General features: G+C 35.7%; 1 long non-coding RNA gene across 1 annotated transcript; it reads left to right on the plus strand.

The window, feature by feature from the left end:
- The first annotated feature begins 278 nt into the window (after window positions 1–278).
- On the plus strand, window positions 279–9,205 carry LOC137635667 (uncharacterized). The gene is made up of 2 exons (XR_011042755.1): window positions 279–1,191; window positions 7,654–9,205. It is a non-coding gene; the product is annotated as an uncharacterized lncRNA (long non-coding RNA).
- Window positions 9,206–10,358: the final 1,153 nt, after the last annotated feature.

Consider the following 10,358-nt stretch of genomic DNA (forward strand, 5'->3'; position numbering starts at 1 on the left):
ACTATATATATATATATATATATATATATATATATATATATATATATATATATATATATATATATTTATATATATATATATATATATATATATATATATATATATATATATATATATTTGCATATATGTGTATGTATATATGTATACATGGGTTTGATTGTGTGAGGGAATTCACTGTCCTATTATCTATCTATCTACCTATTAATCAATCTTTCTATCTATTGCTCTTACAATATCACGAGAAAACTTAATAACATATGTAATGATTAGAATAGTAATATTACATGTTTAAAACAAATGACGTAATATGTCATGTTGGTTGGAAGAGCTGGCCGTGAGATTTGCTATGGTCAACTCAAATTGTGTACAGGATGTAAGATGCTGAGTTGTCATTCTTTCTTAGTGTCAACACATTAACTCTTCGTGTGAAAGTTTGTGACGTCACCGGATGCAGGTGTCTTCCGATTCCGTCACTTATCCAAATTAAAGCAAGTGTACGATTTTTGGGATATCAGTAATTTGTTCAGTTCTTATCAAAACTTCACCAGAATTGGTCATGTGGACCAACACAGCTTCCTCCAGTGATGGAGATGTTTAACTCAGTTGTTTATATACAATAAAACTTAAAAAACCACCAAGATGTGTTCAATAAACCATCTAAATACATCTGAAAACAACTCATACTCAAATGTGTGCTTAAGACAGTAGCACACCAATAAATGGTGGCAGCGCTTAAACTCAAAGACAGCGGTTATACTCTAAGAATTAGAGAAATATCTTCAAGACTTCAAAAATAAATAGCTGTAAAACCAGAGATATATCTTCAAGACTTCAACATAAAAGCTGTAATACCTGATAAAGATCTTCAAGAACTCAGAACTATCTACAAATATCTACAATTTTGACTGAGTCCAACGAAAATGCTAACACCAACATATGTTAGTATACAAATAGAATCTTCAATCAACATCCTAGGAAACCCAAGGACTGGCATTCAACTATTGCAAAACATATCCAGGAAGACCTACATTCTACAAGAAACTAGAACGAGACATCGCTAACAAAACATCAAGAGAGAGAGAGAGAGAGACGACTCGACTACATATAAAGCTAAGTACAAAGATTTTGTATTCATTTCAGTTTGTGCAGTGAAGTGTAGTTGTCACAAGTCGTTAGTCAAATATTACTGGGGTGAGTGAATTCCTAAACTTTGTTATAAGAAACTCCGAATTCTCATTTAGAATTTTTCTTTCTTAGTGCTAATTCTCATTTAGAATTTTTCTTTCTTTGTGCTAATTCCTTTTTCTTTCATAAACTCTTGGGGGGAAATGTATTGGGATTAGTAACATTGTTGGGGGAATTTTATTATACATATGCGTTTACGCAGTGGGCGTCTGTACTCATATAGATATATTGATAGGATTGAAAGGGGTCAAAGAGATAGAAAAAAAAAGAATACAGCAGTCATGGCTCCTCCTGTCAGCCCTACCCCTGGACCTAGTGGTGTAGGCCAGGCTAATCCTCCTCCAATTGTGACGCTTGTAAATGCCAGGTCAGCAATCCTTCCTTTTCAAGGCCGTGTCAACGGGTTCTTGCCACAAAATGTGGAGTCATGGATTTCATCCGTTGATGCCCATTTAAATGCCAAACAAATCGTAGATCCTTTTGTACAATTACAAGAAGCTAAAAGTTTTATAGATTTTTCTAAGGGGGATGCGAGTGCGTATTTAAGAGGTGTTTCATTTCAGGAAGCAGTTACTTGGGATGATTTCAAAGTTAGGTTACGCGCGATCTATGGGGGTGAAGAAGCTTTGGATGTGGTGTTAACGTTACGAAATACACTTAATCAAGCCACTATGAATCGGCTTAATGTTGTTGAGAGAGCAGCTCTCATAGCTGATAGGCTTAACGAATATCAGGACATTTTAGGTAATTCCACTTGGGTTACTAACGATAATATCTCCGTGAAAGATTTTTTACGATTAATGTATTTAACTTGCATGACACTTATGTTGCCTGAAGCTTTAGTGCGGTGCTTTGATAAGAAGTTAATGCCTGCAAGTACGGAATTGGATGTCTATAAACAGATAAAGAAGCACATGTCCAAGTGTCCAGATCTCGATCCCGTGTTAACTCAAGTTTTTGCTAAGAATGAAACAAAACCACAAACAGTGAACGTAATTAATAATCCAGTAGCGGGAGTGACGTGTTACAACTGCAAACGTCAAGGTCACATAAGCGCAGACTGTAGAACGAAATTTTGTTCAGTTCACAACACAGGATCACATTCTTATAGTCAATGTTACGCGCGTAAGACACAACAATATCCTAGAAATACACAGTCAATTCCACAGTCAGTTCCATATGGAAATAAAAAGAAAAATCCTCATTTTAACAATAAGAAGAAACAACAAAATGTCAATGCAGTTCAGAGTCCGAAACAAACAAACACTTCTTCAAATATCGCTGAGCCTGGGCCGTCAAACCAGACCTCGCAAAGTCAGCCTAATTTTCAGAATGTGCAGAACAAAGCAAATACCACATAGTTAACTCTAGAGGGGAAGAGAGTGATGTTGGGTCAAGGTCATTTATGTCAACATCAATAGTATTGAATAATCAATTTAATGTTTTATCAGATAAATGTGAGACAATAGATTTTCCTATGAAACACACGGCCGAATTAAGTAAAACAGTGCATGCTCCCGTAGATTTGCAACGAATTCATACAATAATAAGCCAAAATGAGTTACGGCCAACCTTATATGCTGTAAATTTAGAACACAAATCCTTTACGTTATTTTTTGACTCTGGTAGTCCACGTAATATTATGGATTTGAAGACGCATCATTTGTTGTTTTCGAACTTTCCGATTGAAAAATCAGGAATCAGACTTTCAGGTATAGGAAATAATGAATTAAACGTCATAGGCATAACTCATATTCAGTTCAGAGTCGGTAATCGCACGTTTGCCGATACATTTGTTGTTGTGAAAAACATTAATATGTATCCAGCTGTAATTATAGGATACCCATCTATGGGAAATCAAAACATTATCTTAGCTCCTGCAAAGCACGGCGTGTATATCAAAGGGAAATTCTATAAGTCTTCTAATGCTTTAAAGTCTGTTTTGGATAATAAGGAGACGACAAATGTAACCGTAACGTACGTTGAAGAACCAATAACTTGTCTCACTAATAAAGAAATAATACACGCGACCCAGCAGAATTCTCGTTCACCCGTAATATCATCTTGCACGCAATATATCGAACCAAACATACCTTCGAATTTAATAGTGCAAATAAAGAAAACACTACCGGGATCTGAAATATTAATCCTTTCCGATACTTTGAAAACCAACGGATTGTCTGTCACACAAGCTATTTATGCAGTAGGCTCACATCAGCAATGTAATATCGAAGTCTGTAATCATTTAAATAACACTTTAGTAATTCACAAAAATCAACATATCTTGGATGTAGAAGTTTATAAACATCGTATTCTTACCGTTGCTGAAATCAATCACTCTCAATCAGTTGCGGATGAATCCCTTTTACGATCTATTAAAAATAAAATCAGTAAGGACATTCAAGACGAAGAAATTCAGCAGAAAATTTTTGAACTTTTAAATAAATATACAGATGTCTTTTCCACTACGGATGGATCCTTAGGGAAAACAGATGTGATCGAGCATCAAATAAGGTTAAAAGACAAACAGAAAATTATATATGTACCCTCGTACAGACTCCCTATGAAATTCCAGAATGAAATAAATGATGAAGTAGGTAAAATGTTAGAGGAAGGAGTCATTAGAAAATCAAATAGCCCTTATAATTTTCCTTTAATAGTTGTACCGAAAAAAGATCGAACATGGCGTATCTGTGTCGACTTTCGTCGTCTAAACGAGGAAACGATCCCTGATCGATTCCCAGTGCCATGTACTGACGATATTTTGTCTTTGTTAGGTCAGAATAAATATTTTACCAGTTTGGACTTACTTAAAGGCTTTCACCAGATATCATTAGAAGAAGATAGTATCCCATACACAGCCTTCAGCACAGCCAGGGGACATTATGAATTTTTACGGATGCCTTTTGGTTTACGTTGTGCTCCTATAACATTTACAAGAATGATTAACATAGTGTTTGGAGACTTGTTAGGGGATATATTGCATGCCTATATGGATGATCTTGTAATCTTTTCCAACACCTTAGAAGAACATCTACGTAAGTTAGAACTAGTACTACAGAGATTAAGACAACATAACTTAAGGGTAAAGATTAGTAAGTGTGAATTTTTCAAAACAGAATTAGTATATTTGGGTTTCATGGTGTCAAGCCAAGGTCTTAAAGTAGTCCATGATAAGGTGTCGGCTATACGTAATTTTCCCATACCTACTAATGTCAAGGGAATACAGCAATTTCTGGGTTGTAGTGGATATTACAGGCGTTTTATACGCAACTATTCAATAATAGCCGCTCCTTTAACTGATCTTACGAAGAAGGGCGTAGATTTCATATGGTCTGAGCAACATCAACAGGCGTTTAATACTTTGAAAGATGAACTGTGTAGTTCTCCTATCTTAAAATTTCCTGACTTCGGTAAGGAATTCTTCATTGCAACAGACGCCTCAGACTTAGGAGTGGGAGGGGTATTGCTTCAGCAATATGATAAACAGTTTTTCCCGATAGCTTTCTATTCTCGAAAATTGAGAACTTCCGAAAGTAAATATGCAGTAATAGACAAGGAAGGACTAGCTATTGTTAATTCGCTAGTGCATTTTAAGTTCATAATTTACGGTTATCCCGTTAAGGTTCTTACTGACCATAAACCACTAACAGAGTTCTTTAAAGGCTTCAATCACAGCCCTAAACGAACTCGGTGGCATTTAATCATTCAAGATTTTGGCGCAAGAATCGGGTATTTACCTGGGAAAGCAAATATCATTGCGGATGCATTATCACGCAACCCCGTGTCATCTTGTACGGAGTCTTTAGCTGAATTAATAGATATATCAACATCCATGCCTATTGTAAAAACAATATCTGAACAAGAAGATTTAGGCTGGAGTGCTGAATTGTTACAGACTGAGCAAAGAAAAGATCAGAAAATAGAAACAATTATAAATGCTTTGAAAGGCAATCATAAAGAAAAAGAATATATAAAGTATAAGCAGCAGAATTATGTAATCAAAGATAATATTCTGTGTAGGACTGTGACAAGGAAAACCCGCAATACACCACATGTAACTAACGACCAGGTAGTAGTACCAAACTCACTTGTTTCCACTGTCCTGAATTGGTTGCATTCAAATCCATTACATGGACACCCTGGGTTCTCATTAATGTCACAGAAAGCCAAATCATTGTTTTATTGGCATACAATGCTTACAGATATAAAAAGACACATAGCTAATTGTCGCACATGTCAGGAAAACAAAGGGCATACGAAAACACCTGTTAGCTTAGGAACTTATCCTGTTCCCAATCAACCCTTTGAAAGAATACATTTAGATTTGTTAACAGGATTTTACGAGTCAGACAGAGGGAATAAGCACCTCTTAGTAATTATAGATGCTTTAACTCGATATACAGAACTAATAGCGCTTAAAACTAAAACTGCGATTGAATGCGCTAGGAAGTTTTACGAGTGTTACATTTGTAAACATGGAATTCCACACATGATAATCTCAGACTCGGGTGGTGAATTTAATAATCACTTTCTTACCTCATTGTGTGAATTCCTCAAAATAAAGAAGATCAATACCATGATATATCACCCAGAGTCGAATGGGCTAGTGGAAAGAGCAAATAGGAAGATATTAAATATATTAAGGGTAACACTAGGGGGATCAGACCCCAACTGGGATATTGCAATACCGGCGGCACTGAGTACTCTGAATCATTCATATCATATATCAATTAAAATGTCACCGCATGAAGCATTGTATGGTACCCCAGTTAGAACACCTTTCCATGTATTAACGCCTACAACTAATCTATCAAATCCTTTAAAAGAATGTATAAATGCAAGTATAAGTCGATATGATATCCTTCGAAAGAATTTAGAAGAATCACAAATCATAATGAAAAGGAATCATGATAAAATAGCGAAACCAACTAAAACATATACCGTGGGTGATAACATCTATATTCAAATCAATGTCAGAAAAGGGCTCAACTATAAACTAACACCTAAGTTTGAAGGCCCATTTATCATTTTGGAAATATTAACGGCCAATAGGTTTAGAATTCAAAATGTAGCCCAACCCACGGATGAGAGAATAGTACCATTGTCTCACATAAGAAATTAAAAAGAAGTGAGGAAAAATTTTAATTTCAATTTAAAAGTTTTCTTTTTAATACAGGAGTAATTACATATGTTTTTTCTCGTTACAGGTTTCCAAGATGAATTTTTTGTTGTTGGGAGTGATATTGTTCGCTCAGACATTTTTTTCGTATGGGATGAGTTCTAAGACTAAGAATATATATTTTAAATATGGAAATATAGTTGAAAGACAAGAAGACATTTTTATTACATCAACCAACGTAATTGTCGAAGTGCATATGCAAGCAATTTTTCTTCAAGAGAATGATGTCACTAGCTTAAGAACCGCCATTTCAAGGTTTTCTGCATCATTGGATGAGTTGCATAGGAGACATTTTCATTTGACTACTAAGAGTTTGCTTAGCTCAACATTAAAAATTGCAGAGATGCTATCTGATGACTTAAAGAATAAGACTGGAGAGACAGGATCTTTGGCTTATGACCTTTTGATGTGGACTGTAGGACACGAACAAAAAGAAAGACGGAATCCGTTCATTTATGCTGCATTAAGCATCTTTGGGTCTGTTGCAAGTTTAGGTTTAGGACTTTCCAATCGTCTTAAAATTAGTAATCAAAATAAGAAAATTGAGTTCTTGACTCATAAAGATGAATTGATTATGTCAGAACTAAGGGATCAGTTAGCTTCAATCAATAAAATTATGGATTTGTTAAATGAACATTCAGATAATATCGTTCAAATTATGGAAGTACAGGATTTGTTAGCAACATTAACGTATTATGATTCAAAGATAGATCACATACATAACAGAATTGCACATTTCATTGAGAAATCCAAGGATTATGTAGAAGCTATCACGTTAGCAACTAAAGGTGTATTGTCGCCCCATTTGTTGCCTATACGTTACTTAAAATTAGTTCTGGAGAACACTAGGGATAAACTAGGCTATGTTCCTTTGTTAGACGAACATAGGTTAGAATTTTATTACAGCCTAATTACAGTAAACGTAGATAATAACAAGATTAGGATTACAATTCCCTTTGATTCTTCTGATGCCTGGCAATCTTACAGGATATCACCATTTCCGACTTTCATGACGAATCACTCAAATCCAGTAATATCCAGTTTGACAGGACACGTATTGATTTCCCCAGACAAGGAAACATATACGGTCATTAAAGACTTAAATCAATTAACTCACTGTTCAGACGCAATGGATAGAAAAATATGTACAGCTGACTCATTTGAATTCCGTAAAAACTTGATGGATTCATGCGAGTTAGGTATAGTGCTAGACGGTGCTCTCTCCATACAAGTGAAAATTGTCTGGATAAGCTTTATCCCTTTGACAATAAAGAATTCAATTGCAGACTAAATAATGGCTCGTGGATACGATACGACAAGGACGGCTTCAATATATCATGCCCTGACGGATCCACATCCCACAACCACATCTTCGTCGCAGCAGATGGCTGTATCGGGACTTCCCCGAATTCCATGGTGACTGGCCTACGGACAATCATCAGAGAACGTGCTTACTTCGCGAATTTCACGTGGACCTCTACAACGCCCGCACTTCCTCTCCCCTATAAAGGAAGTGTGGCGAAACACTTAATGAAACTTACCGAAAAGGACCACCTGTCGCCGACTTACAAAGAGATTCTTCACCCCATAATACTGGCTAGTTTGTGTTTCACGGTGATGATATTTATCGCCGTGAACATCCTTGTTTGGCGTAGGTTACGGCACAGCAAGCAGCTACAAAGGAATGAGTTGCATAGCCCTGACAATACCCCCTATTTAATCCAGTTCAAAGCTGTATGAGTGGCCACCTCATTCGCTAAGGGAGTAATTTGTCGGATTGATGTTTGTATGAAAAGCTGATTAGTACGCTAGTAATATGTAATTAAAGAAATTCTCTACATTTGCATTGTTAAAAATACATTTAAAATAACATTTAAAAAATAAATAAAATAAAAAAGGATATAAATCATTTTTTCTCTCGGCATCTAATAAAAAATATATAAGCCGGAATGTTAAAAAAGAAAAGAGAAAAAAAAAAAAGAAAAATATATAAGATATATAACAGAATCTATGGGCATCTAATAAAATGTATCAGCCCTATATATAAATATATATATATGTACGAAACCGTGGTACGTGTACGTACCAGGAATTCGTATTTGTGCACTGAATGTTGAGTATCTTGTTTCTGACAAAGGTAACAATTATTCTTTATCAAGTTACCGAATCATTTGTAAGTCAGAATTTGTTTTGTTTTTTGGTACCATGTAATCATTTGCTAGCAATGTACCATATGTATGATCTTGGTTTTATCATGCATTTTTCTTTTTGCTTTGGTAATATCTTTTTTTGTATGCACTATTGTTATTAATTTTGGTGTGCCTGTTTGGACATTCGTCCTCAGTTGGATATAGCTAGTTTTGGACAATGAATGATACGTATGTCCAGTCACACCTAATAACCATGTTTCGGCTTGTTGTTAAATTTTTGTAAAAAAAAATTGAGATAGCTGGCCGAGCATATGTAATGATTAGAATAGTAATATTACATGTTTAAAACAAATGACGTAATATGTCATGTTGGTTGGAAGAGCTGGCCGTGAGATTTGCTATGGTCAACTCAAATTGTGTACAGGATGTAAGATGCTGAGTTGTCATTCTTTCTTAGTGTCAACACATTAACTCTTCGTGTGAAAGTTTGTGACGTCACCGGATGCAGGTGTCTTCCGATTCCGTCACTTATCCAAATTAAAGCAAGTGTACGATTTTTGGGATATCAGTAATTTGTTCAGTTCTTATCAAAACTTCACCAGAATTGGTCATGTGGACCAACACAGCTTCCTCCAGTGATGGAGATGTTTAACTCAGTTGTTTATATACAATAAAACTTAAAAAACCACCAAGATGTGTTCAATAAACCATCTAAATACATCTGAAAACAACTCATACTCAAATGTGTGCTTAAGACAGTAGCACACCAATACATATATGTAAAATGATCTATTTCTGGTTGCCCATCATAACCACTCTTACATTCTATTTCTCGATCCCTTTATTTTTATTCTATTTTATTTTTCTTTCTTTAATTATTTTTTTATTTTCTTTTATTTAAAAGACACCTTTCCCCTTTCTTCCCCTCTCTTCCCCTCTCTCTCTCTCTCTCTCTCTCACCTGTTCCCACTACCCTCTCTTCCCCTCTCTCTCTCTCTCACCTGTTCCCACTAATTGGTTAATGAAGTTGATAACTTAATGATTTTCTATGTCTTAAGTGGGGAAGAGTGTTGATGATCACCTGATTGGATTTGATTGCTACTCATTAATGGGGTGGAGAGAGAGAGAGAGAGAGAGAGAGAGAGAGAGAGAGAGAGAGAGAGAAAGAGAGAGAAATCAGTCTGACATAAAGGACAGGGGTGAGAAAGAAGTTTGTATTGAGAGGAGAGATATAGAGAAACAAGAAAGAGGTTAATAAATAAACATTGAAAAAGGAGAGAGAGAGAGAGAGAGAGAGAGAGAGAGAGAGAGAGAGAGAGAGAGAGGCTGTGAAGAAATAATGTCAATACAGACCCACAGTGAGAGAGAGAGAGAGAGAGAGAGAGAGAGAGAGAGAGAGAGAGAGAGAGAGAGAGAGAGAGAGAGAGAGGCTGTGAAGAAATAATGTCAAAACAGACCCACAATGAGAGAGAGAGAGAGAGAGAGAGAGAGAGAGAGAGAGAGAGAGAGAGAGAGAGAGGCTGTGAAGAAATAACGTCAAAACACCCACAATGAGAGAGAGAGAGAGAGAGAGAGAGAGAGAGAGAGAGAGAGAGAGAGAGTTTTGGATGTCTTTAAAAACTTTCTAGTCCATCCACGGTGACTCCATTTGCTCTTGGGTAGAGCGAATTATTTTAAACGTTTACATTGAATAAAAAATGTAAAAAAGGAAACTTTTTTGTAATTTATTGGCAAAGGTTTAAACTGACTTTGATATCGTTAAAGAAAGCCTTTGGAACAAACTTCTGTATAAAGCTAAACTTTATTTACATTCTTAATAACTCCCGGAGACATTATAATCA

Source organism: Palaemon carinicauda, unplaced genomic scaffold (assembly GCF_036898095.1).
Source record: "Palaemon carinicauda isolate YSFRI2023 unplaced genomic scaffold, ASM3689809v2 scaffold1584, whole genome shotgun sequence".
Lineage (NCBI taxonomy): Eukaryota > Metazoa > Arthropoda > Malacostraca > Decapoda > Palaemonidae > Palaemon > Palaemon carinicauda.